The sequence below is a fragment of the Schistocerca cancellata genome, chromosome 2, assembly GCF_023864275.1.
Source record: "Schistocerca cancellata isolate TAMUIC-IGC-003103 chromosome 2, iqSchCanc2.1, whole genome shotgun sequence".
In the NCBI taxonomy this organism is placed as follows: Eukaryota; Metazoa; Arthropoda; class Insecta; order Orthoptera; family Acrididae; genus Schistocerca; species Schistocerca cancellata.
Window position 1 is genome coordinate 637,178,953 of NC_064627.1, and position 26,765 is coordinate 637,205,717.

Genomic DNA, 26,765 nt, shown 5'->3' on the forward strand with positions numbered 1-26,765 from the left:
GCACACAGGGCCAACACCCGGCATCATGGTGTGGGGAGCGATCTCCTACACTGGCCGTACACCACTGGTGATCGTCGAGGGGACACTGAATAGTGCACGGTACATCCAAACGGTCATCGAACCCATCGTTCTACCATTTCTAGACCGGCAAGGGAACTTGCTGTTCCAACAGGACAATGCACGTCCGCATGTATCCCGTGCCACCCAACGTGCTCTAGAAGGTGTAAGTCAACTACCCTGGCCAGCAAGATCTCCGTATCTGTCCCCCATTGAGCATGTTTGGGACTGGATGAAGCGTCGTCTCACGCGGTCTGCACGTCCAGCACGAACGCTGGTCCAACTGAGGCGCCAGGTGGAAATGGCATGGCAAGCCGTTCCACAGGACTACATCCAGCATCTCTACGATCGTCTCCATGGGAGAATAGCAGCCTGCATTGCTGCGAAAGGTGGATATACACTGTACTAGTGCCGACATTGTGCATGCTCTGTTGCCTGTGTCTATGTGCCTGTGGTTCTGTCAGTGTGATCATGTGATTTATCTGACCCCAGGAATGTGTCAATAAAGTTTCCCCTTCCTGGGACAATGAATTCACGGTGTTCTTATTTCAATTTCCAGGAGTGTAGAAAAGTCGTTCCAGGCAAATTCCTTGACTTAACGAACGTACTTTGCAATAATATTCAAAGTCTCCACACTCTTCGTCCAGTTCCATCGAAAACTGTTGCAACTGAGAGTCGAGTAATGTGGGAAACTTAGAAATGTTACTGTATGTACCACCAACTTTTTCACGTGCTACTTGCCTATAAATTTAGGACAAATTGCGTTTCAAATTTTTTTCAGTTATCATACGATACACAAGTAAGTGATTATTAATGGCACAATTTTACACATGAACGCAACATAGTAAACCTTATCACAAATATTCGGAATAGACTGTGCAACTGTCGTGAACCAGAGTCAAAAATGTAAATGGCCCCACATGGTAAAACAAGCCTCGTGCGTTATGTGTATGACGTTTCTGATTGAAGCTGATTGTAGTTTGTTACCGAACTGTATGGGACATCAGTTGTTTCGAACACCACTGTGATGCAGATAGGATGGTGTTGTTTCGCTTAATGGAGAATATTCCTGAACTTCATGAGGCCGTTTCATGTTCCTTTAAACTGAGAATTATGGACACTACCTTTAAAATATAAATAAAGGACTTAGTTATTTTACAGATAATGAAATCTAAATAGATACATTTTCAAAGGAATTTAGTTTACAACGATATCTTTCTTGGTTTATATTTGCAACACTTTTGCATAATGTTATGCAATAACTTCAATTTCAGTAGAGAGTTAGACGGACGGAATTACAGCATATACCACGTCAAGACGCACAGTTTTATTAAGAGTCGTGTATTACGTTTCCAGAAAAACTAGGTGAAAACAGAATGTCTTCTGGTTCGTTTAACATGGTGGAATACATATGTCAAACAATCTTGGAAAATCACTAATACTCGTAGTTTATTTTAATTCCTACTCTGTGTCAATATGAACATCCCCGTCAAAATAATGTCTGCAGATGCATTCAGTATGCTTGAAACTCAACAAAGATGAAAAAGTACACTAGTGGCCATTAAAATTGCTACACCACGAAGATAAGGTGCTACAGACGCGAAATTTAACCGACAGGAAGAAGATGCTGTGATATGCAAATGATTAGCTTTTCAGAGCATTCACACAATGTTGGCGCCGGTGGCGACACCTACAACGTGCTGACATGAGGAAAGTTTTCAATCGTTTTCTCTTACACAAACAGCAGCTGACCGGCGTTGCCTGGTGAAACGTTGTTATGATGCCTCGTGTAAGGAGGAGAAATGCGTACCATCACGTTTCCGACTGTGATAAAGGTCGGGTTATAGCCTATCGCGATTGCGGTTTATCGTATCGCGACATTGCTGCCCGCGTTGGTCGAGATCCAAAGACTGTTACGACGAACCTGAGTGCACGAATGGCAAAACGTCATTTTTTTGGATGAATCCAGGTTCTGTTTACAGCATCATGATGGTCGCACCCGTGTTTGGCGTCATCGCGGTGAACGCAAATTGGAAGCGTGTATTCGTCGTCGCCGTACTGGCGTATCATCCGGCGTGATGGTATGGGGTGCCATTGGTTACACGTCTCGGTCACCTCTTGTTCGTACTGACGGCACTTTGAACAGTGGACGTTGCATTTCAGATGTGTTACGACCCGCGGCTCTACCCTTCATTCGATCCCTGCGAAACCCTGCAGGATAATGCACGACCGCATGTTGCAGGTCCCGTACGGGCCTTTCTGGATACAGAAAATGTTCGACTGCTGCCCTAGCCAGCACATTCTCCGGATCTCTCACCATCTGAAAACGTGTGGTCAATGGTGGCCGAGAAACTGGCTCGTCACAATACGCCAGGCACTACTCTTGATGAACTGTGGTATGGTGTTGAAGCTGCATGGGCAGCTGTACCTGTACACCCCATCCAAGCTCAATGTCCAGGCGTATCAAGGCCGTTATCGCGGCCAGAGGTGGTTTTTCTGGGTACTGATTTCTCAGGATCTATGCACCCAAATTGCGTCAAAATGTAATCACATGTCAGTTCTAGTATAATATATTTGTCTAATGAATACCCGTTTATCATCTGCATTTGTTATTGGTGTAGCAATTTTAATGGCCAGTAGTGTAATTAAAAGCTTTTGTGCATTACTGACTTCTGAACTACTTTTATCTTGAATTTAGCTTGAAGTTTCATACTTTTATCTTAATTACTCAAACTTTCTGCTAAGCCTGTAATATTCCATCCGCGTGAAACGTACTGACAGTGTGTTATTTTTGTTATTTCTCATCTACGAAAACAGTACTTTCGGGAAGTAAAGAACCACACGAGTTTCTTAGTGAGTGGAAAAATCTTGTTCAAAGTGTACGTTCCTTTAATATAATCAATATTCAGTAAAGGAAAAAATATACTCTTAGAAGTGGATGACACACTGGAATGAGACAGACAACTGTAAAAATTAAATTCTTTCCTTGTTTCTGGTACAAATCGTATGTTTCCTTGTTGAAGTTAGTGTTACAAAAACTTGTTAAATATTTTCCATTCTGACAAATGTTTGATAACAGACTTTCTCATTAATGTCGTTTTCCGTTTCTAAAATTTCCGCCACTTCAAAAAAAGGCTGATAATAATACTAGGACTAAAAATTTTTTAGTATGTCCTTCCAGGTCTTAACATTCGCGAAAAAAGGAGTCGGATACGTTGCTACATGTATGTTTAGAACTTGTCTTGGAGAGTAAAATTAATCGTGACTAACTTGTGAAGTTATAGGTGAACTATAGATCTTTCCGCTGAAAAATTCATTCTACTCCATTGAAGAGCACCTGCGAGTACATACAGCTTTAATACTAACGCATTAAGTTACATTATAATTAACATTATCATTCTGATACCATAATATTTAATAAATTTGTCATAATGCTGCGTTACACATAAAGTATATGTTTTCCGTGTACTTCTTGAATGGAGATGGTGCCCTTGTCATTGAATGGACGTTAAAGTTTGATCTTCTTTTCTTCTATTTCTTCAGATTAGACGACTCAGAGGCACTTGTAGGTCTACGGTTCGTAAGTTCCTTCACGCTTAACAAACTCTGGTCTGCATTACAGAACAAAAGATAACAGGTATCTTTCCTCTAAAATGCGTAGAATTTCGCTACATAAGTTGTCGAATTATGTTTCTTTAGTGGTTTTTGCGTATTTATTCCCTTTCCAGCTATTTCTGTTGTATTGAAATATAAGAGACGTGTTACTGCGTGCACGAGTAATATCGTCCGCTAAAATTCGATAATAATGTAATTTAAGTTGCGCCAGCTCTGCTGGAAGATTAACACGTTTGTATAAAAATTAAATCTCTTCAATGGCTCTACGAGAATAAGGTCTTTATGAATTGTCAGTATTTCATAAACCTGCCACTGGAATGGAGACAACATGACTGTCCTTTTAATCAGCAGATTTATCTCTCTCGCACCAAATTTTCGTATATTTCCACATTTTGTTGCTGTTCAGCTGTTCGCACCGACATACTTTTCATAATTCAAATTCTCTAATTGACCAACGAGTTAAGTACCATAGAACTTCCAGAGCAGCTGACAGTTCCCACAAACGATTAGAACTTGCAGTTACTGCTGAGCAGGAAACGTTTGAATAGAATCCCAGTTATTCTGCTGCAGGGAGAAATACACTCCTGGAAATGGAAAAAAGAACACATTGACACCGGTGTGTCAGACCCACCATACTTGCTCCGGACACTGCGAGAGGGCTGTACAAGCAATGATCACACGCACGGCACAGCGGACACACCAGGAACCGCGGTGTTGGCCGTCGAATGGAGCTAGCTGCGCAGCATTTGTGCACCGCCGCCGTCAGTGTCAGCCAGTTTGCCGTGGCATACGGAGCTCCATCGCAGTCTTTAACACTGGTAGCATGCCGCGACAGCGTGGACGTGAACCGTATGTGCAGTTGACGGACTTTGAGCGAGGGCGTATAGTGGGCATGCGGGAGGCCGGGTGGACGTACCGCCGAATTGCTCAACACGTGGGGCGTGAGGTCTCCACAGTACATCGATGTTGTCGCCAGTGGTCGGCGGAAGGTGCACGTGCCCGTCGACCTGGGAAGGGACCGCAGCGACGCACGGATGCACGCCAAGACCGTAGGATCCTACGCAGTGCCGTAGGGGACCGCACCGCCACTTCCCAGCAAATTAGGGACACTGTTGCTCCTGGGGTATCGGCGAGGACCATTCGCAACCGTCTCCATGAAGCTGGGCTACGGTCCCGCACACCGTTAGGCCGTCTTCCGCTCACGCCCCAACATCGTGCAGCCCGCCCCCAGTGGTGTCGCGACAGGCGTGAATGGAGGGACGAATGGAGACGTGTCGTCTTCAGCGATGAGAGTCGCTTCTGCCTTGGTGCCAATGATGGTCGTATGCGTGTTTGGCGCCGTGCAGGTGAGCGCCACAATCAGGACTGCATACGACCGAGGCACACAGGGCCAACACCCGGCATCATGGTGTGGGGAGCGATCTCCTACACTGGCCGTACACCACTGGTGATCGTCGAGGGGACACTGAATAGTGCACGGTACATCCAAACCGTCATCGAACCCATCGTTCTACCATTCCTAGACCAGCAAGGGAACTTGCTGTTCGAACAGGACAATGCACGTCCGCATGTATCCCGTGCCACCCAACGTGCTCTAGAAGGTGTAAGTCAACTACCCTGGCCAGCAAGATCTCCGGATCTGTCCCCCATTGAGAATGTTTGGGACTGGATGAAGCGTCGTCTCACGCGGTCTGCACGTCCAGCACGAACGCTGGTCCAACTGAGGCGCCAGGTGGAAATGGCATGGCAAGCCGTTCCACAGGACTACATCTAGCATCTCTACGATCGTCTCCATGGGAGAATAGCAGCCTGCATTGCTGCGAAAGGTGGATATACACTGTACTAGTGCCGACATGGTACATGCTCTGTTGCCTGTGTCTATGTGCCTGTGGTTCTGTCAGTGTGATCATGTGATGTATCTGACCCCAGGAATGTGTCAATAAAGTTTCCCCTTCCTAGGACAATGAATTCACAGTGTTCTTATTTCAATTTCCAGGAGTGTATGTGAGAGTGTGTGTTCCATTTTGTTGCGTCTGCTGAGTAAATGAGAAGTAGTGATTCACTGGAACCCTCATAATTATTATATTTGTAACTAACTAGTTAATGCGACAACAATGCCCACTGCTAAAGAATGCAAGTAAATGTTTAGTATGGGTTCTCACGCTGACGATTCGCATCCTAATTCACATTACAACAGCGGTTTATATTGGCCCCTGTCACTTGGTGGCAGACGTCAAAATAATAGTTCGTCAGGAAATTGGAAGCTCGGGAAAAATGAATAAACTGTTTCATATGTTTGTTGCTGTAGCTCGGAAACGGTTTCTGTTCAAATCATTATCTAGCCAAAGCAATCTACGTGCTTTGACGGACCGTAAGAGGAACATTCAGATACTTTGTACGAATACTTCATTACGTGTTACAGGCGCGCCCTTTGGAAATCGATGTACAGTGACAGCGCGGCTGCGGAAGCATGGATTTTTAACGTCACATCGACGACTTCATTAGAGACGGCGCTCTAGCTTTACTGGGCAAGCACGGAAGAAGGGCAGACTGCCGCCATGGTGTAGCGTGTGTGCCGGCTGCCTCCAGAAAACTACGACAAAACTAAACTTGAAAGGCTGGCTGCTGGTTTTAAATCTGTTTTTTACAAATAAGAGTCAAGCCCCAATTACACTCACAAGAATCAATATTTTATTTGAAAAAACACAGCCTTGCGGGCCTAAATTTAGATTTAACTACACAAATAGCTTTTGGTATATTTGAGGCCAAATTTTCTATATGGTGGTGAATTATGATTTATCTGGTCCATACCTAAAACGAAAACCTACAAAGTTTGCTTATGAGGTATGTCGTTTGTGTAATATGTGAATCAAATTTGGAAGTAGAGAGGGGAATTATATGCATTCTGATTCCGTAATGCAGGCATTTCGTATCTTCTCTGGCATCTGAGGAAATTCTTCTAATCCTTTCTGACAAAATTCGTGCATTTAAGTTTTAGTTTCAGACTTCTACATTTATTAAAATAAATAAGAAATAATATTTTCTTTATCGGAGAGGGAAGTAGTAGGAGCCATACAGAAAAACTAGGTGAAAAAATGAAAGAAATGAAATTATGAAGAGGGAGAAAGGTGATAAGAGAAAGATATTTTTTCTGCGCTGTAAATATTTTCATAAATTCTTTTCTCTCTTACTTACCATGAAAACTACGTTTAGTACTAAAGTTCCTAGTTCAATGACATAATAATCTGTGGGAAGCTTAGTTCGAAATTTCCCAGTTTAAGGAGATATTATCTGTGGGAAGTCTGTACCCGCCTACAGCCACTAAGAAATGGCCGTGGTCAACCATGTTAGCGACTGTTCCTCCATACATGTTGGGGCGTGGCTTCTTCTGCAAGTCGAACTTCATAGCGTTTCTTATTCTATACTCCACGAGCTATAAACGACATGTACATTGCTCCAATCTGTAACATAGTATCTGTCATAAGCAGCTCTTTCCTTTAAAGAAATTTAACACAGAAATATTTCCTGAAGCATCTAGAAAATGGCAGCCACAGGATGGACAACATTTTCAATACACATTATAATGATGAAAAGTCGATGTTGAAATAATACGCTACATCTCTCTCGGCTATTTCTGTCAATTTTATACATTTTGCTGATACTAAACTCCTTATTAAAGGACTGACTTTTACACAAAAAAGCAATCCTCGACGTATTTTCCATATGTTTGCTGCTTATGATGCGATAACTACTTTTATGCGAGGAAGTAAGCATTGCTCAGCAAATATTTTCATTGAATATACGGTTTGAAGCACGCCGGTAACTAAAGTACTTGCAGTTGCACATTAGATTAGACTTGAAAATGATTACGCCTTTTAAAGAAACTGCATGAAGGTAGAACCTAAAGAAATTAATAAGACTTTTATACCAAATAATCGACTTGCAATATATCCGTCTTTTAAATAAAGTTTGCAGCAGCAATAATATATTTCCAAGACCAATTTAATTGACTGTGATCAAAAACTTGTACGTCTCTCACTAAAGAGACCGCATGTTACTTTTTTCCAAAGGTCGACTCTGTTTCATAAAGACACGAGAACGAAAACTGGTGATAAAACAACATACCAGGGCTTCACTTATTTCTACCAAACCAGTTAATGTGTTTCCCTTATCAAGGTGATGAACAACTGAAGCCATTTGCCACGAGACATTACTTCCGCAATCCAGAATACTGCACATGATTAACCTCGACATGAAAGAGCAACTTCTCTTTGTAGCTTGCAAACCAGCAGTTCCGGTTTATTTTGGTTACCACTGGCACATACAAGTGACATTCAGGCGTAGTTCTCGAACCACGGGAATACCTTCCAACATATTTATTTCTACCGTCACAGATGGGTTTATAAGCATCATAGTGTTTCACCATAAAAATATTTTTATTTACTAATAAAATAATCTGTGGGGCGACTACATTAAGCCCATTAAAGCAGAATTTAAGATTCAGGACTGACATTCCAAGAGCGGAGTTCAAATCCATACCTCAAACTCCTGATTTAGGTTGCCCGTAAATCGATTCTGGCCTGTGCCAGAATGGTATCGCCCACAAGGCTACGACCAAATTTCTTTCACTCATTTGCCCAGCTGAGAGCTAGTACCCTGTCTATAATGATCTTTCTGGCCACGAACGTTAAAATTTAACCTTATTTGTGTTCTAATTACCACAAACTCACGACGTAAGGAGTGTTAAAGATAACTGTCGCACCGATATGTAGGACGTTAGAGACGCAGTAGAAACTCGGCCTGGATAAAAGTTGATATGGGAATCAGCACTGACCTTCGCTTCAGATGGTTTGAGAAAACTACGGCGGACCTACATCAGCATTGTCGACGGGAATTGTAACTCGTCTGTCCCAGAATATGATTCTCACATCATAACTAATGTTCTACCTCATTTACTTTACCACTTCTGGTTGTTTCCGTAGGAACAAGTACTAACCATAGGGTATGTTCCTTGAAACTTCCCGGAGAATTTGTTATCGACTCAGCTTCCAGGCAAACATTTGGGTAATGGTTAATACTTGTTACTACACTTTGGCCAAAGACCTTCCACTCGTTGTCAAGACGAATCAGTCACAGACACGCCATAACAGTGGTTGTTTGTATACGAACGGAGGTGTCGGAACGGTTACAAGTGAGAATGCTCGAAATCTGACAGGCCATAAATCGTATTGAAAACAGTTAAACGGTGTTACATGCTTGCAATTCCAAAATTACTTCTGATGGAATGTACCGGTTCTTAAAACTTGATAAGCTTCTTTCAACTATTTTTAATTCCAAGCTGCAGTTTCTACATTCCCAGTAAATGTCTTAGGCCGCACGACTGTTTCCTCGTGAATTATTACGTAATAATTGCTATTCCTCTGTAACGTAATGTTAGAGCGGAATAGTGCTCGTAAAGTGTTGCGCTAGGCAGAGCCGTTTGCGAGACCAAGAGTGGACAGTGGTTGCAGGGAGGTAGCCAGCAGCCAGCAGCAGTACTCACGGGGGCGGCGGCGGCGCTGGTGGCGGCGTCTGGCGGCGGCGTCGCTGAGCGGGCGGTACGGGCGTCGCGGCGCGAGTGTCCGGGCCCCGGGGCACAGTGAGGCTGAGGCTGCGGCGTCGCGCCGCCCCGCCCCTCCGCCGCTCGCCCCTTCCCTCCCCCACCACTCCCCTCCCCTCCCAGCCACCGCGCCTCCGACGCCACCCCCACCATGCGACGCTTGCCGTCCAGCGCCACGCCTGCACATCTGCTGATACCGTGGTTGACCTTTGTCTCCCTAAACCGATCTCATTCTCACGCAAAGGTCTCGCGACCGACTGCCCGGCTGCCTATCTTGTCAGCAGTAGTCACTCGGCCGATTTTGGAAGCAGCTGGAGCTTCATGCATACGTATCTCCGCTGAGGCCGTCGTGTGCACTTACGTCTCAAAAAAACTCAGAAAGAAAATTACCCGGAATTAGCAGAACGTCCTCACATTTCTAGCCCCATGAAGAATTTACTTTGCAGCAGCTTTTTATCGAGTATACATTTTCTTCTTGGCCAATTTCGGTTGAAAACGTGCGGAATTTATTGTGAGACATCGTGGAATTATCCGATTCAGCTGCTACGGTTTCATGAAGTTCCGTTTGGCGGCTGCGCTGTACGTAGCCTTCAGAATTGCGTCTGAGGTGCGTGCGTAGCACAGAACTGTCACTGAGTTCCTTTTGCCGGAAGACCAGAGCATCGTAGATATTCAAAGGCGCTTGCAGAATGTCTACGGAGGTCTGGCTGTGAACAAAAACACGGCAAATCGTTGGGCGAAGCATTTGTTATCATCGCAAGAACGTTGCGCATACCTGTCGGACCTTTCGTACTCTGGTGGCAGCACAAGCTGTAACGCCTGTAATGTTGGAACGTGCGGACACTCTCATTCGAGATATCGACGGATCACAGTCAAACACCTCGCTGCACAACTGGACGTCTGTGACAACGTAAACCCTAACACTATGTCTGCGCTGCCGAGAGGACTTCATGGAACTTCATTCGACTGTTCTTCCTCATCCATCCTACAGCTCGGATATCGCAACTTCGGACTCCCATCTGTTTGGCGCAACGGGCGATGCACTCCGTAGGAAGCAGTACAAAAAAATGGATGATGTGGAGAGGTACATATGCAGTAAGACGGTGGCCGGCCGGTCACACACGACTGTGGCTCCTGCAATGCTGGAACGTGCGGACACTCTCATTCGAGTTGGTCGGCAGATCACAACCAAACACCTCACTGCACAGATGGACATCTTTCACAATCCTGGGCCCCAAAAAAGTTTACTGATCCGGGGGGAGCTCACAAAACAACATTGGATTACTCTTCATTCTCCCTACTGCCTGATCTCGTACCTTCCGATTTCTATGTGTTTAGCCCAATAAAGGATGCACTCTGCGGGAAGGAGTACGAGGATGATCAGGAGGTTACTGATGCAGCAAGTAGTTGGCCCTGACGTCAATCAGTAGATTGGTACCACGCTGGCATACAGGCACTCCCAGTATGTGGCGTCACAGTCGTATTGAACAGAGAGTAAGTTTGAAAAACAGGGTTTTGCAGTCATAGAGTGGGGAATAGTGTGGTGTATTTGAATCCTGAGTAAATACAACATGCTTTCAGAAAAGAAAAATGTGGTGCATTACTTATTGGACGCCCTTCTTATCATGTCAGGTGATATCACTTAGTATGAGGAGCTATCACAACTGTGATGATACATGTCAAATGATGAAAAATATGATGGCCAGATGGGGATAAGTTTTAATGTTAGATTTAAAGGCTTGCAGTCCCGTTTTTTTTGTTTTGTAAGAGATCTTCTTATCTTCCAATGCTTTCCCACATGCATGCACCTGTTTAGTTTGGCCCTTGCCGTTGCTCTTCACTGAGCCGTGGTAAAAAAAAAAAAAATGCTGTTTTGAAGAGCACGCCGCAGCGCGTTGTGTGAAGCAGTCGCCCTCCGTTTCTGGCGATGGCGCCGCTGTGGCAATCGCAGCTTTGGTGTCTCCCTCTGGCGGGAAAGGGGACAGGTTGCCTGTTCACGTGAATTTAAGGGGCGCTGTCAACTCGGAGTGAGGCTAGGTCAGTCTCGCGTCACCAGTTGCTGGTTTGTCTCTCGTTCGCATTTGTGCGGCAGTTAGTGTCTGTCTGTCGTTTGGATCAAACTTTAAGCCAGAAAATGAGAATCTTGCCACTCCGCCAGTAACAGAACTCAGCTAGTGGTCTCCCGGTCGGGGCTGAGTTCCAGCATCTGAGTCTCCGCGTTAGGCCGCCAGTCTGCTCGAGTTGCTAGGGCAACGGTCATTGGCGGTTGGATCGGTCGGTTGGTCGGTTGCGCACTGAGACACGAGATGACGTGTCCGCCTTGAGCGTCGGCGCATGTGAGGTCCCCACGTGAGTCTAGTGGGCCGCGCCGTATAGAAAGGGGTAGTGGCTTCGCGGTTGACACAACAGGAGTGAAACCACGACATCGGGCTGGCCGGGGCGAGCTGTGACGCCGTGAGACGGGAGATCAGCGCGCCTTCCTGCGTCCGTTGAAGCGGCTGGCAGCGGACGGTTCGGGAGAGCGTTGGGGGTGCTGCGCCAGGTCTTCGTCAGAAATCGCAATTTATTAGAAGTTAAGTGGTTGGAGATATGTTGTTTCATTTACTTGTTAAATTCTACTAGTTTTCTTGGTGAGGTCACCAGCCACTTGTTTTGGGGTCGTCCCACCACTCTTCTCCTTTTTCCCACCCGCGGGAAGGTGGTTATTTGTGAATTGGGTGGTCCGTTTTTCCCTTGTGGAGTTGGGGAGGGTTAGAGCAATCTCTGATTCGGGTTGTTCAGTAATCTCCCTGTCAATCTTCAATACGTTAATAGCTGCCTCTGTCATGTTTGTCGGATTCGGTGTTAACGAATTTATAGAATTAAGATGTAAAGGCCGAATTCCTGAAATATGTTTTTATCTTGCCTACCATCTTGCGAGGCGGTATATGTGTAATGTAGAGCGTGTTGTACATTTTATGTAAGTCTGAATTTCATGGGTTTTATTTAAATAGTCATTTTTATAAAGTTGCCACCCTTCCACCGTAAGAGTCCTTTTAAAAACAAACTGCACTTTCGGTGGCAAATAATTTCTTAGTGTGTGTGTTTGTACCATTTCCATCCCTCTTACGGGGTGCATAGTTAATGTGTTTGCGTGAGTTGTTAAAATTTTTAGTTTAAAGTAATCTTGTTTGTTGCAGATTTACACCAGTGTAGTCTTTCAGAGGTTGTTGTGTGCGATCGTGACTACGGCCGTGTTGAAAGGGAGCGGCAAGCTTCTCAGCCCGTAGGCTCATACTGTCAATATTCTTTCTGCCTCTAAATAAAATTGTAACTAGATATTTCGAGGGTGCTTTTCTGCTTATAAATTTTAAATCTGGTTTTGAAAAGGTTTTTAGGAATAAAATTCCCATTTGTTAAAGGTGATTTAATTTTCATCAGTTACTCCCTGGCAACTACTTGCACGCTCACCTAGTGTGATTAAATGTGTTAATGTTCTTGATGAATCGCTAGTAAATAAAGTAAATTCTTTAAGAAACGATTTTGAAAGTAAATTCACGGTTCACACGTTTGTGAATGGCCTCTGTTCCATTATGTCGGTTCCCCTGGTTCTGCGATGCACTGCTGTGCGTCCCCGCCTGGACGGGACCGGCTTAGGCAGTCTGCGTTATACTAGCGGTGGCTAGCCCCTGCAACTGAGAAGACGTGCCGTGTAAGTCCACTAAGCTTGGTTAAGCTATGGTTTCCTATCAACGTTTTATGATGCCGGTTCCTATTCGTTTTTGTTTCGAGGGTTACGTCTTTCTCTAGTTCCACTAGCTATTTTGTTCAGGATGGCTGTGTACTTCTGACGCCAGTGTTTTGCAGCAAGATACCGGTCTCCTATTACTTATCCTTACGAAGATTTTAAGGACATATCTATTGAAAGGTCCGCATACCTCACTTGCTAATCAGCATTATATTAATTCAGTAGTTCCTGTTTTAAAATAATTCTAATTAAGATTTTGGTATCTTCTTTATGCCATTTGTTTGTTACCTGAAGATGTGACTAAAATTTCATGAAGTTAGTCCTCATTAGTAAACCATTGTACGCAGAAGTTACGGTTTTCATCACATGATTTTTTTTTTAATTTCCATTCCAAGTGGGTAGGGCGAACTGTTTTATATCTCGGCCTACATTTTACGCTCATGTTTTCCCCCAGATCCCAATGTGCTGGAGTTGGAGCAGTGGAATACAATGGAATAATAACAGATTTATGCTTCTGTCATTTACCTTTAATCCAGGAGGAAAATCTCCAATACACAGTGAGACGATGTGTAATCGATTCCAGCCATTGTTTTGTTCCCCTCGCGCACTGTTTCGCTCCCCGATAGGTGGCGAGTGTTGCGCCCCCTAAACGTGGCGGGACGAGACACAGATCGTCTGGAGAGAGTGCAGTTGTGGACGGCCAGGCGAGTGTCACCAAGCAACTTGCTGCGCTCCGCTCTGTTATTGGTTTACGAATGGGCCTAGATGGCGTGGCGCAAAAGTCTGTCTAATGATAGCCTAATGATAGTGACAGACAGCAGTCGAAGTGGAGCAATGTGTATGGATGCATATGTAACGACAGCTGTGTTGGCAATGTGGTGTCTGGAAAGTACATCGGCAGAAGTGTACTTTTCTCAGTGTGAAGTGTTATTTATCGGCCCTGCGTGAGCTTGTACTGGGACACGCCGTACCCTGTGAAAGTAAGCTACATGCTGCATCGAACTGAGACGGCGGTTGTAACCGCACTGGGCGGTGGCACTGAGTAGCATGCAAAATGTATTTGCTATGGATGCTATGCGCGTAAAGGCAAACTTCAGTATGAAATTATAAGGGTGAGCATCTGCAAGTCTATGAAATGAACGTTACTCCTTGCTCCGTGGTTTGTGCGTATGTCCAACTGCAATGACCCTTATTAGTTTTAAGTTTGTACGTATATCTTCTGTGCTACGTTTATTAGCCGATTTGATGACTACATTTAAAACAGAGTTTTGCTATTACACGTTGTTTTTTAAAGTTTAAACCGTTTTTTAGTGGTTTAGACTTTAAGAAGTGTTTTAAACGATGCAGTGATTTATTAAAAGAGACTGTCAATTGATTACCCCAGAGTAGAATCATCAGCTAATTAACTGAAGGCAGTGATGGTTCGTGAACTGTTGTGGCACTGGATGGTTACCGCTGGTGATTGATTTCTTGAACTCAAATTAACATTTGAGTCGTTATTGCGGCATCATTCAACAGATGCCGTATATTTTAAGGCTTTGTTATAAGGAAATGTAAAGCTCCTTTAACAGGTGCTAGAGTTTAAGTCCATTAGGTGTTTATTCCGATTTCCGAGCTCGGGGCGATTTTCAACCCTTGATAGTGTGGGCTTTAAAATAATTGTGCTCTAGTCGTTATACGTATGTTCGTTTCAAGTTTTAGAAGATACTTGTGCTGCCCCGTAACCGGACTGTTCATATTAATGCATGCGTCCGCTGTCGGCATAATATAGGCCCTGGAGGCATGTTGTGCCCGTCTCTTGTAACAGATGGGTGAACAGTCTTGCAATTAATGATGTTTTTAATTACGGCTATTTAGTATAAGTAAAGCCTTGTAATAAAATATTGTGAATTTAAAAATGTATTGTCTTTCAGTTATTTTCCTTGCACTCCCGTGTTAGAATGTAATCTGTCCATTCTCATGTGATTGTCCTTAAGCTGTATTCGTTTGTCTGAACTGCTAAGCTGATAGAGAGGCACAATAAAGTCTTAAAAGCCGGCCGCGGTGGCCGAGCGGTTCTAGGCGCTTCAAGAAATCCTGCCTCGGGCTTGGATGTGCGATGTCCTTAGGTTAGTTAGGTTTAAGTAGTTCTAAGTTCAAGGGGACTGATGACCTCATAAGTTGCCTCATAGTGCCCAGAGCCATTTGAGCCAAAGTCTTAAAACGATAAAGGATGACAGCCAAAACCGTTTTAGGATAAAAATTCATTAAGTCTTGACCAAGGTTTCGGCATATATAAATATACCTTCATCAGAAGTAAAAAATCTAAAATTACATCATGCAATGGAGATTAATAAAAGAATTGTGCCAAAGGCGTCGCCAATAATCAAGGCATCATCTCCATTTGTACAACATGACTATAGGCACAGGGTCAATGCGAACAGTTTAGGACCAGTACTTCACCTACCATGAACTAGGCGAAACCTTGGTCAAAAATTTTAATTAATTTTTATCCTGCAACTGTTTTGGCTGTCAACCTTTATCGTGAAGAATTTCAACAGTTGCTGTTTCAGCCATGTTTACAATCTTGAAAGTCGTAAAACTTTTTTCGACGGGGAGGGAGGGGGGAAGGGGGGAGGAAGAGGGGCAGTTTAACACTGAAACATCAGCCTGATATTTATGAAAGTCTGTGGAGATGTTTATCCTGTAAAGGATGTTGGTTATGCTTTCATTCCATCAAGGTCCCAGATGTAGCTTCCATTGGCACAAATACACTCTAGTATTCGTTATGACATGGAAGCAAACAGCCGGTGAATTTCATTTTGATCGATTTCTTGCCATGCCTGAAACACATGCTCTGGCATTTCATGAAGAGGTCTGGCTGGCGCGTAGTTTCAAATTGAAGTCTTGCGATCGCATCCCACATGTGCTCTGTTAGTGATAAATCAGAGAAATGTGTAGGCCAGTGGTGTGTACTGCAGTATGGGAGTATTACGCTGTCTTGTTGCAATACATTTGGTACCCTAATCATGAAAGGTATGGCAACAGTGTTAACCATTCATGATACACATTGGCGAATATTCAGCCTATCTTGAACAATTACCACACGTCCACTTCTAATTTCCGACACCTCCTCACACCACGATCACAGAATTTGGTGATGCATAGGTCTTGAGAACAGCTTCTAGGCCTTCTACGCCGGTGTCCATCAGACCGTCACAATAACACGCGGATCTCGTCGATGAACACCCCGGAACGCCACTCAACATCTAAGTTGACTCTGGCTCTTTACCACGCGTCTATAATTCGTGGTATCGTGTAAGGAGTACAGGACACATGGCCACACGCGACTGCAAACTAGCTGTCAGTAATCTGTCTCCAACACTATTCAGCAGGGACAGTCGGGCACAATTCCACTGTACTCGTGGTGTAGAGCTGCTGGACGTACTTGCGCCTAGTCTCGTACTCACTCAAACGTTGTCCTGAATCTGTCCCGTCACCAGACGTTATTGAGTCAGTATGCTACAGCCAAATGTATGTGTGATCTATTGTTTATAAAGCTCCTACATCTCTCACGCCAGTGATTAGACATTTCTCAAAGTTCGAAATATGATGACAAGCTGCACGTACATTTCGTATGCCCACAGCCTGTATAGTGACTGTAAAAAAAAAATAAAAAAATGTATCGACGAAGAGCATCTGACTAACGCCAAGAACGAACGCCGGCCGGAGTGGCCGAGCGGTTAAAGGCGCTACAGTCTGGAACCGCACGACCGCTACGGTCGCAGGTTCGATCCTGCCTCGGGCATGGATGTGTGTGATGTCCTTAGGTTAGTTAAGTTTAAGTAGTTCTTAGTTCTAGGGGACTTATGACCACAGCAGTTGAGTCCCATAGTGCTCAGAGCCATTTGAACCGTTTTTAACGCAAGAACGGCTTGTCAGACAACATTACAAACATTGCGCAACGGTCCACTCTATCAGTATTTTAGAAATTTTCTGGTGTGGCTCGATCAATAGACAACCACTGAGGCTACTAAAGGACAGTTCCTATCCTTGTATATAAACGAACACCGTCCGAACAGACATAGAAGGCCCAACGGTACCAAACGGCAGCCCTTAGGCGTCACTGGATACGGATACAGAGGGGCATCTGGTCAGCATACCGCTGCCCCGCCCGTTGTCAGTTTTCGTGACCGATGTCGCTACTTCTCAGTCAAGTATCTCCTCAATTGGCCTCGCAAGGGCTGAGTGCACCCCGCTTGCCAACAGTGCACTTCATATCGGAACGGTGACCCATCTATATCCGTTCATATGAGAATAAAGATTTAAACCACAGGTAGACTCAATCATACAGGGACTGACAATGTCACACCACCTGCAGAACTCGGCAGGCGCAGCTTCGTCGTTCGGCAACATGACTTGCGTTATTTTTATAAAATTGTCCTAACATACATCTGTAACTCCTCATAGACATCGTACATCATCACAAAATATTTAATGATTATTACTTTAGAAAAGGGGTAAGATGGGAACGCAAGTCTGACCAAGGTAAAGAGATTTGAAAGCTAAAATAAATTTCTGGTTTATTAGAATAATTACAACAAACCATCTTATAAATTAATACAATTATATTTGTCTCGATTACTGATTCAGCAATATTAAGAAAATACAGAAATATTGGGTCGGTGCATAAGTTCGTGGCGTTTTATAATAAGTTTAATAAACACAACAGACACACATAATCAATAACACATTCTACTTAGCTGTTTACAAGTCCGCCAACACCGGGGAAACTTTAACGATTTCGCAACTGTAGAAATCTCGTGGTTTTATGGCGAAGAACTCGCCGAGCCATGTTCGCAGTGCATATTCATGCGGAAAGGAAGTTCTTTGAAGGATGTTCGATAGAGAGCTGGAAAGGTGAAAGTCTAAGGGCGCAAGACCTGGTGAATGAGGGGGGAGTGGAATGACTTCCCAATCCAACTTCTGTATAGTGTTTTTTGTCAGTGTAGCAGAGTTTGGGAGGTCGCTAACATGGAGTGGGTCTTCCTGGTCGTTGTTCTTTGATTGCGGCTACAAGTCGTCTGAGTGTTGACAATAAATGTCAGTAGCGTGATTACACCTAGGGGAGGCAATTCGTAGTACACCACAGCGTCGCTGTTCCACCAGATGCATTACATTATCTTTTGTGGATGCGCGCAGGTCTTTGTACTGGGAGTTGCTACTTGGTTTGGGCTGAACTATTCCTTTGTGTTCCGTATGTCAGCATAGACACGATTTTTCGTCACCAGTAACGATACAGGAACGGGGTCCCGGGTTCAATTCCCGGCGGAGTCAGGGATTTTCACCTGCCTGGAGATGACTGGGTGTGTTGTCCCTATCATTTCATCATCATTCATGAAAGTGGCAGATTGGACTGAGCAAAGGTTGGGAATTTTTACGAGCGCTGATAACCGTGCAGTCGAGCGCCCCACAAACCAAACATCATCGATACAGGACAGGAATGTTTGGCGTTGTTCACTAACCAACTGACTATGACCAAGCAGAGATGTACATATCCACACCTGCAGAGTTTCGTGATACTAAGAGCATGAGATACACACACACACCCAGTTTTTGAAGCTTCCCCACTGCATGCAAACGTCACACAATGGTGGAATGATCCCATTTCGTCACATTTGCCAGTTCTTGAGTACACTGACATCATTGTGGACTAATACGTTTAAACCACCTTCATCAAACCCCGGAGGTTTCCTAAACGTGGAGAGTCACTAATGTGCCGTGCTCTGTCCAAATACATTATCCCCTTATATGGTGCAAATATTTCTGGCTGTCTTCGCTGCTGTCTTCTCTATTGAACTCAGAGGAATATGTCAGAAAAGTTCCGATTCTCCACTCGGCACTTAATTTTCTAGCGTCCACACTTCCACTCACTATTTCCAAATGTCAAAATGACGAAATGTAAACTCAAATAGCAACAGTGAACTACAAGTAAGAAATGACAATCCATAAATGAACCCGTGTCAACCGGAACCCCAACATGCAAAAGAAAACGCTTCGAACTTATGCACCAACCTAATATTTGCCATCTGTTTTGAGAATGAAAACAATAATTTACTAACTTGTCATCGTGAATTAAACTGCAGACGCGAACGTAAGTAGTACTGAATTTTTGGGTCAGCTTATTAGCCATTCTGATACGTGATTTGTCATAAAACCCAATCAGTCACACTGCCACTAGACACGCGGCAAACCATAAGAATAATGGAAGTAGCAACGCCTTACGTCGGATCGCTGAGCAGAACGCATAGCGAGGGGAAGATGTGCTTGTCAAAATCAATTCATGCACTTTATCTTTTCAGATTAGTGGCAACAGTATTAGCAGGCCAATATTCTTCATTTCAATTTAGTGGTAAAAGAATTATCAGACCATACCTCGTCTGATACAAACTACCTCCAACCAGCGTCTTCCGGATCAGCACTGCATACTCGTACCAACTCAAAACAACATTCAGTTCACGCACAAAACTGCTCAGCACCAATTAACTCATAATAACGTGCACTGCACAACATGGCAAGTCCACTTAGGACCGAACACATCTGACAAGAGAGTGCCTCAGTACAAGTGCTTCCCTATAACTGCTTCTTTACCTTCCTTTAAATACGGCGCGCTCAAGTGACACCACAAGTTGCTAGGTGTTTATTGGCTGAGAAACTCACTCCAAAGATCGTCAGTGAAACCTAAATACTGCCCATGTTGTAGAAAGATATCGAAAGCGACTAGCAAGCTGTCAGAAAATATACCAAAAGATCGTCTTAATCGATATGCAAAAAAACATGATCGAAATGAAGGGTGCCTGAATTAATAGAAACCTGTCAAGTGTTGTTCGTTACCTGTACCTGAAATTTTCCAGTAATGTTACACCCACAGTGTTATCCATCTGTTGGAGTGAATTTTCTTCTGTAATGGAAATATTCCTGCATCAGGATGAATATGTAATCCGCATGTCGAACAGGAGTGTAAATATTGAGTATCAGCTTGGCAGCGCTGGATCAAAGAGTTCAGGGTGTAATAATTCTCCATTTCTGCCGCAATGCATTTTTTCATTTATTGTATCTTACATCGATCACTTCTCTTTCTACGACAGGATTCAGCTATGATCTACGGCCACCTTCAAATCAGTGTTGCAGCGTACGAAGATCCTCATAAACCCCAGGTTTCGAAGTGAGGATTTAACTGGTTTCGCTTTGTTACTAGGCCAACCTTGTCTCGGTAAAAAATTATGGCAGCCTTGTGTATGATGTGTAGCTGTGTGTGCGTGCAAAAGTAGAAAGTGGGTGACTTGTTCTACGGATGTGTGTACCCATCAGTCAGCCGGACGAACGAATAATCCGTTGCGCCTGCCTCTCCGATTGATTGTTGGACAAGTCACTAAAAAAAGTGAGAACAAAAAAGGGAAAAAATCAAGATGGAAGATCGGTTTTAACATCCCGTCACTAAAAAGATGAGACAGTCCCGAGGATGAGGTTTGTTACGTTGGGGGAGGGAGCCTGTGGAAGGAATCAGGTCTTTTTGTGAAGTAACTCTTCCGGTATTTACCCTTATCTATATGACGAAACCATAGGAAAGATACATTTGGATCGCTGTATCCTCGTACTTCCGAAAGCAGGCTACATCTACACCTTCAACTACACTCTGAAAAACACTGTGAAGTGCACGGCAGAGTGTACATCCCATTGTACACTGTTTTTACGTATCCGTAATCTGCAACCGCGCGACCGCTACGGTCGCAAGTTCGAATCTTGCCCGGGCATGGATGTGTGTGATGTCTTTAGGTTAGTTAGGTTTAAGTAGTTCTGAGTTCTAGGGGACTGATGACCTCAGTAGTGAAGTCCCATAGTGCTCAGAGCCATTTGAACCATTTTTATCGGTAATTAATCTGTTGTCGAATGAAGAAAGTACTGTAATACTTCCTTTCCGTGTTTTCCGCTACCTCCTCAACACTATTAAGTTACAGTTCAACCCCGCTGTGAGCTGCAAGCCGTGTTGACGATTTTTTTTTCTCAATATTCGCAAGATGTGTAATATTTTCTTAAAAATTTTGAAAAATTAATTTTTAAATTTATCTTTCAAGCTTAAACATTGCGGCCTTCAGCCTTTAAAAGATTATGGTAATATCTTTTAAAATTTTGAAGCTTAATTGTGGCCTTCAGCCATTGGTATTGCACCTTGCATATGTGTGTTCGATCTGCTTAGCCTTAAGGCTTTCCACGTAGCCGTGATAAATTTTTTATCTTATTTGATTTGCCTCTTTAATTGTATTTTAATCTTGTTGACGATTTACGATTTCTTTTTGTTAAACATTCTGGCCTTCCGCCTTTAAAAGTCTATGGTAATATATTCTAAAATTTTGAAATTTAATTGTGGCTCACAGCCATTTGTATTGCACTTTGCATATGTTCGCTGTTTTTAATTATTTTATGCTATCTTAATTGTATTTTTAATCTGTTGATTTGTTAAGATTTCTTGATTGGAGGCCGTCAGCCGTGAAAGAGCTGCATTGGGTAAAGGTTCGGCTATGTGCCGTTTTGGTTGTAAAGGATATTAAATTATAATGAATTACAATTAGGAGAAACTGACCGCAACCTTTGGCCCTTTCCCCAATCCTATTACCTGTTCTGCCCAGCAGGTTTAGCGGGCGTATCAGGTTGTTTTGATTTTCCTGTATGCTGAGTCTGTCCTTCCGACAGTAATTTCTTTTTCGATTTCTTCACATTTTTCGTGTAGCCATTTCGTCCTAGCTTCCCTGCACTTACTATTTATTTCATTCCTCAGGGTCTTGTATTTCTGAGTTTCCCGGAAGATTTTTGCACTTTATGTATTACGAAATCTAGAATTTCCCGTTCTGTAGCCCTGTACTGAGGTAAGAAAATTTCTGTAGAAGATGAAACTTTGGCAGGCCGCACTCTTATTCTTTCTTGATAAGTAATTTGTATATTTTAATTATCCACTGACGGACGAGAATTTGAAATAATTAAAACTTTTTGTTGATTCATTTGAGTATACAGGGTGTACAAAAGTTTAAGTGCAGTGCATCAAGGTAAAACTTCAGAGATCCTATTTTCCAAGAAAATTCAACCTGTATATTGCTTTCTCTTACACATATCTCTCGGAAGGTCGTGAGGGTAGAATTAGAGAGATTCGAGTTCAAGCAGAACAATCTTCCTTCACATACTCCATGTGCAACTGGAACAGGAAAGTAGGAAGATGATCATAGTACATAAAGTATCCACCCCACATCACAGGGTGGCTTGCATACTACAGATGTAGATGTAGAATCATAATTTATACGCATGGATGAAGATACTAACATGAGTACTAGATGAACATGAAGCAATAATGGTCTGAAAGGTATATTCAGCTGTTGACATAGGCAACTTACATCTTATAATAACAACATAAGCTCACAGAGCTCGTTAGAAGTGACAGCCACCAGTCTCAGCAGAAGGAGTTCAACATAATTCATTGACAGCTACGGGCTCGAAATCATATGCATTCACTGCCTGCACAGATTGCTTATGAAAAGGTACAGCTGCCGCTTCATCAAGCTACTCTCACTCGTCTGAACTGTATACTGCACTGGCCGTTTGACGAGTAATTATTCACGAATCCTCTCCCACAATGTCAATCATCATCTTGTCCAATTCCAGAGAGCGAACAATTCTTTCCTGACCAGCTGTCCGTGCCTTGGGCGGCGCAGTTTCCGGTAAGCTGCTGTTCCCCACTATAATCAGAATGGTGTGTGGTGCGAAACGTCTTTCTACAAGCGTCTGGATACCACATCCTGGTACACCATACATTAAGTGCACGTTTTCAAATTCTTGTAACGAATAAGCTTTCGTCTTGCCCTCCCGGTTAGCCGAGCGATCTAACACACGACTTTCCGGATCGGGAAGGAGCGCCTGGTCCCGGCACAAATCCACCCGGCGGTCTTGTGTCGAGGTCCGGTGAGCCAGCCAGTCTGTGGATGGTTTTTAGGCGGTTTTCCATCAGCCTTGGTGAATGCGGGCTGGTTCCCCTTATTCCGCCTCGGCTACACTATGTCGGAGATTGCTGCGCAAACAAGTTCTCCACGTACACGTACACTACCATTCCTCTACTACGCAAACATATGGGTTACACTCGTCTGGTGTGAGATGTTCCCTGGGGGTTCCATCGGAGGCCGAACCACACAATAACCCTGGGTTCGGTGTGGAGCGGTGGAGGGTGGAGTGGACTGCGGTAGTCGTCGTGGGGTTGTGGACCGCTGCGGCTGCGGCGGGGACGGAGCCTCTCCGTCGTGTCTAGGTCCCCGGTCAACATACAACATACCACATACAAGGTTGCGTCTTTGAGAACCACCCACGAACTGTAAACAACAGTAAACTGCACCGCCGACGCGTCATAAACGATTGCGCATCGCTTATCGGTGCGACAAACAGTTGTTTCCTATGAAACATAAGCAGTTTACAGATACGTGACACATAAGCACTGCTATCTGTTAGCACCTGAACACATTTTTTCGGGGCATTGCCTGCTTACTTCAAAATATTCAATTTCATATCCTCAAGCGTCTGTGTAATATTTATCACAAACATTTTGGGTACACAGTGTAACAGTGCTTGTGGAATTTTGTTTTGTTTAACTATAGAAGCTAAAAGAATAAATCTCCTGGAGCGATTTTATATAGCAGAAAGAAAAAAAAAACATTGTGGTGTACTTAATCCGCAGTATTCACATATGCGACACCTTTGAGAATGGATATGAATGTATTTTTTTGTTTGTAAAGAACAGAAGGAATCACCAGGAGGAATTTCAAAATGGAAAAAAAATCTATACAGTCCGTAATTCTGTAATTTCTACTGTACTCCAACTGCAAAAACCAATGCCTTTCTTCTTCGATGCACCATTATTTTAAAATGCAATTTGAATGAAATTGATGTGGAGCACCCTCTGTATCAGAGTATACATATAACCGGATAGCTATATCATTCTCCTTACATATGGTGATCAAAGAGGACCCTTCGTTCCAAACTTACCAAAACAAATCATTTCACGTATAAAAAAGTATTATTTCGATTTAGGTATTTCATTTTTTATTTCATTACTGAATGTACTGACTCCATCATTTGAGTGCTGAAAGGTGATTTTATCGAAATAATCTGTAACATTATTGTATCAAAAGACCGTGATTCAGATGTTATAATGATAAATGTTTTACCTACATGCTGTAGTTGATAAACGTAAGTACATTATGCTATTTGAATATGTAAGTGTAAATAAGCCACTTCCTCCTTGGAGTACGGTACCACTAATTGTTGTGTGTATCAGAAATACTAAGTGTTTACGTGTTGCGTGAAAACTATGTCCACAGAAAATAATATATAGAGTGTGTGTATGTCTCTAGTACATACAATGTACACTGATGGGCCAAAACATTAGGTCCACAGCCCACAGCGAGGTTGAATGCCTCCTGGTGGTGTTACGTGCACGCGATGCAGCAAGGAAAAAATGTAAGCGGAAGAGAAGTGATTATAGCGAAGATACGGGCCGCAAATGCGAAATCCCCTGATATAAGTGGTTTTGACAAAGGGCACATTGTTGTGGTCCTGCTGCTGGAAACGAGAATCTCTGAAACAGCGAAGCTGGTCGCTTGTTGGCGTTCTGCTGTCGTGAGCAGCTATGAAAAGTGGTTGAAGGATGGTGAAACAACGAGTAGGCCGCATTGTATTGGACGACCACGTCTCATCACAAAACTCAGAGATCGGAGGATCCTCCACTGTGTAATCCAGGACAGGCCAGTATAGGCAGCAGTCAGAGGGAGATCTGACGACAGAGTACAACGCTGATTCAGGCACAAGTGTTTCGGAGCACACCGTCTGATGCCCATTCTTGAACATGGAGCTCAGCATCACACGACCCTTACGTTTTCCAACGACATACTCAGTTAAGATTGCAGTGGGCACAGCGTTACTGAGTTTTCACCGTGGATAACAGAAACCTGTCGCCTGTCGAATGAATCGCATTTCTTGTAACGCCAAGTTGACGGTTGGGTCCTCATACGCCGTCATGCAGGCGAATGCCTGCACGATACATTCACCGCGCCACAGATTAAGGCCGGTGAATGCAGAATTATACTTGGGCGTACATTGAGTTGAGCTTGCATGGGATCCGTGGAAGTAATCGGAGGCATAATGACAGCAGCGAACTACGTGAACATTATTGCGGACCACCTGCTTTACTTCATGCTTGAAGTCTCCTCCTGCGGCGATGACGCCTTCCTGCAGGTTAGCTGTCGTGCTGCAAGGGCAGAATCGTGCTGCAGTGGTTTGAGGGGCATGGTAGTGAACTGACATTGATGTCTCGGCCAAGAAATGCGCCTGATCTGTACCCACTGGAACACATAGGGCTCCAGCTGCGGCCCCGTAAATCACCATCCCGTAATTTGTGGGAATTGCTCGACCTGTGCATTGTCAGTTGGTGCTGAATACTTCTGAAATCCTGTCAAAGACTCGTATAGTCAGTGCCAAGCAAAATCTCTGTTGTTATGTGTTTGAAAAGTGGAACAATACGCTATTAAACAGTTGATCATAATGTTTCAGCTCATCGTTTCTTGCAGATTACTCTGATGAATTCAATTTACTATTTCAATTTCTTGAATGAATGCTATCTTATTTCGTTTTTATTTCTCCACGAAGTGTTCGTCTGACCTGAGTATGGAAGTTAAGAAGTAAACAGAATGACGGAAGGGGCAAGATCTCCTAGTCCGTGGAACTTCGGTCAATTTTAGAATAAAATTGTAAGTAATGCAATCGTCAAATTAGGTGTTTGTGTGTCTATCGTCTCTTTGTGTAGCGCACTACTGTGTTCTCTTGGGAAAGACGCACGCATCTGCCTCCCCAGAGAATAGAGTACAGATAATTCAGGCTATGGCAGGAACTACCTGCGATTGTGATAAGTTACACCGTTCGTTTTACTGGCTGTCGCTCTGTTCCAGCAACAAGTAGTTCGTCACCAAATTCGTAGAAGACGTCGCTGAGAAGAGCTGCAAACAACATTGCACACCAATTCTCCGGGTGTTGTTTCTCCGAGAGAAACGCTGCTACAGCGTACCTGCTCTGGTCTCACAAAAGACTGTGAAAGACGTTATTGGTAGCCAAGGGGAGCGGTACTTCCAAAAATAGGAGAGGCGTTTAGACGATTTGAACTGTCACGTGACAAAAATTGAAAAGATAGGAACAAAAGCTACTGGTCAACAACACACAAATATTTTGAATATTGAACGCAAATCGACAATGACAAAACGTGCCTAATGGGCCCCTTATACGGGAGTACCCATGCTGATATACGCTCAGAAGGAGAAGATTATGTGGTATACTTGCAGTTCCACACACACAGTCCGGTTACCTTCGATTTCGTAACTATTAATTAGACTGGATCTGTACATAGTGTATGAACATACATCTGTCATCATGACCCACGCCTTTGTCTGGCAGCAGACTTTTAACAGTCTGCATTAACCCAGACCTAGGGCTACACTTCATACAAGGCCCAATACTGGTAATTGTCAACCTAATACACGAACATATTATGAATTCATCATTTTTGAGTTTGTTATTCATTAAGCGTTAGGTAATATGGAGTCAGAACCTGTTTTGATATTAACGTATGGTCGTAAGTCTCTATTATGCCAATGGGTTTAACGCAGCTCCTATTGCAGTAAGGGTATGTCACAACTAACGTGGTGT

At 43.6% G+C, this 26,765-nt stretch overlaps 1 protein-coding gene across 1 annotated transcript in view; it reads right to left on the reverse strand.

The window, feature by feature from the left end:
• The window catches only part of LOC126162306 (neuromodulin), a 942,653-nt gene extending 933,331 nt beyond the window's left edge, over positions 1 to 9,322 (reverse strand). Inside the window, exon 1 of the mRNA XM_049918728.1 lies at positions 9,215 to 9,322. The gene's annotated coding sequence lies outside the window, so the exon portion shown is untranslated. The remainder of the gene's footprint in view (positions 1 to 9,214) is intronic.
• Between the last annotated feature and the right edge of the window lie 17,443 nt (positions 9,323 to 26,765).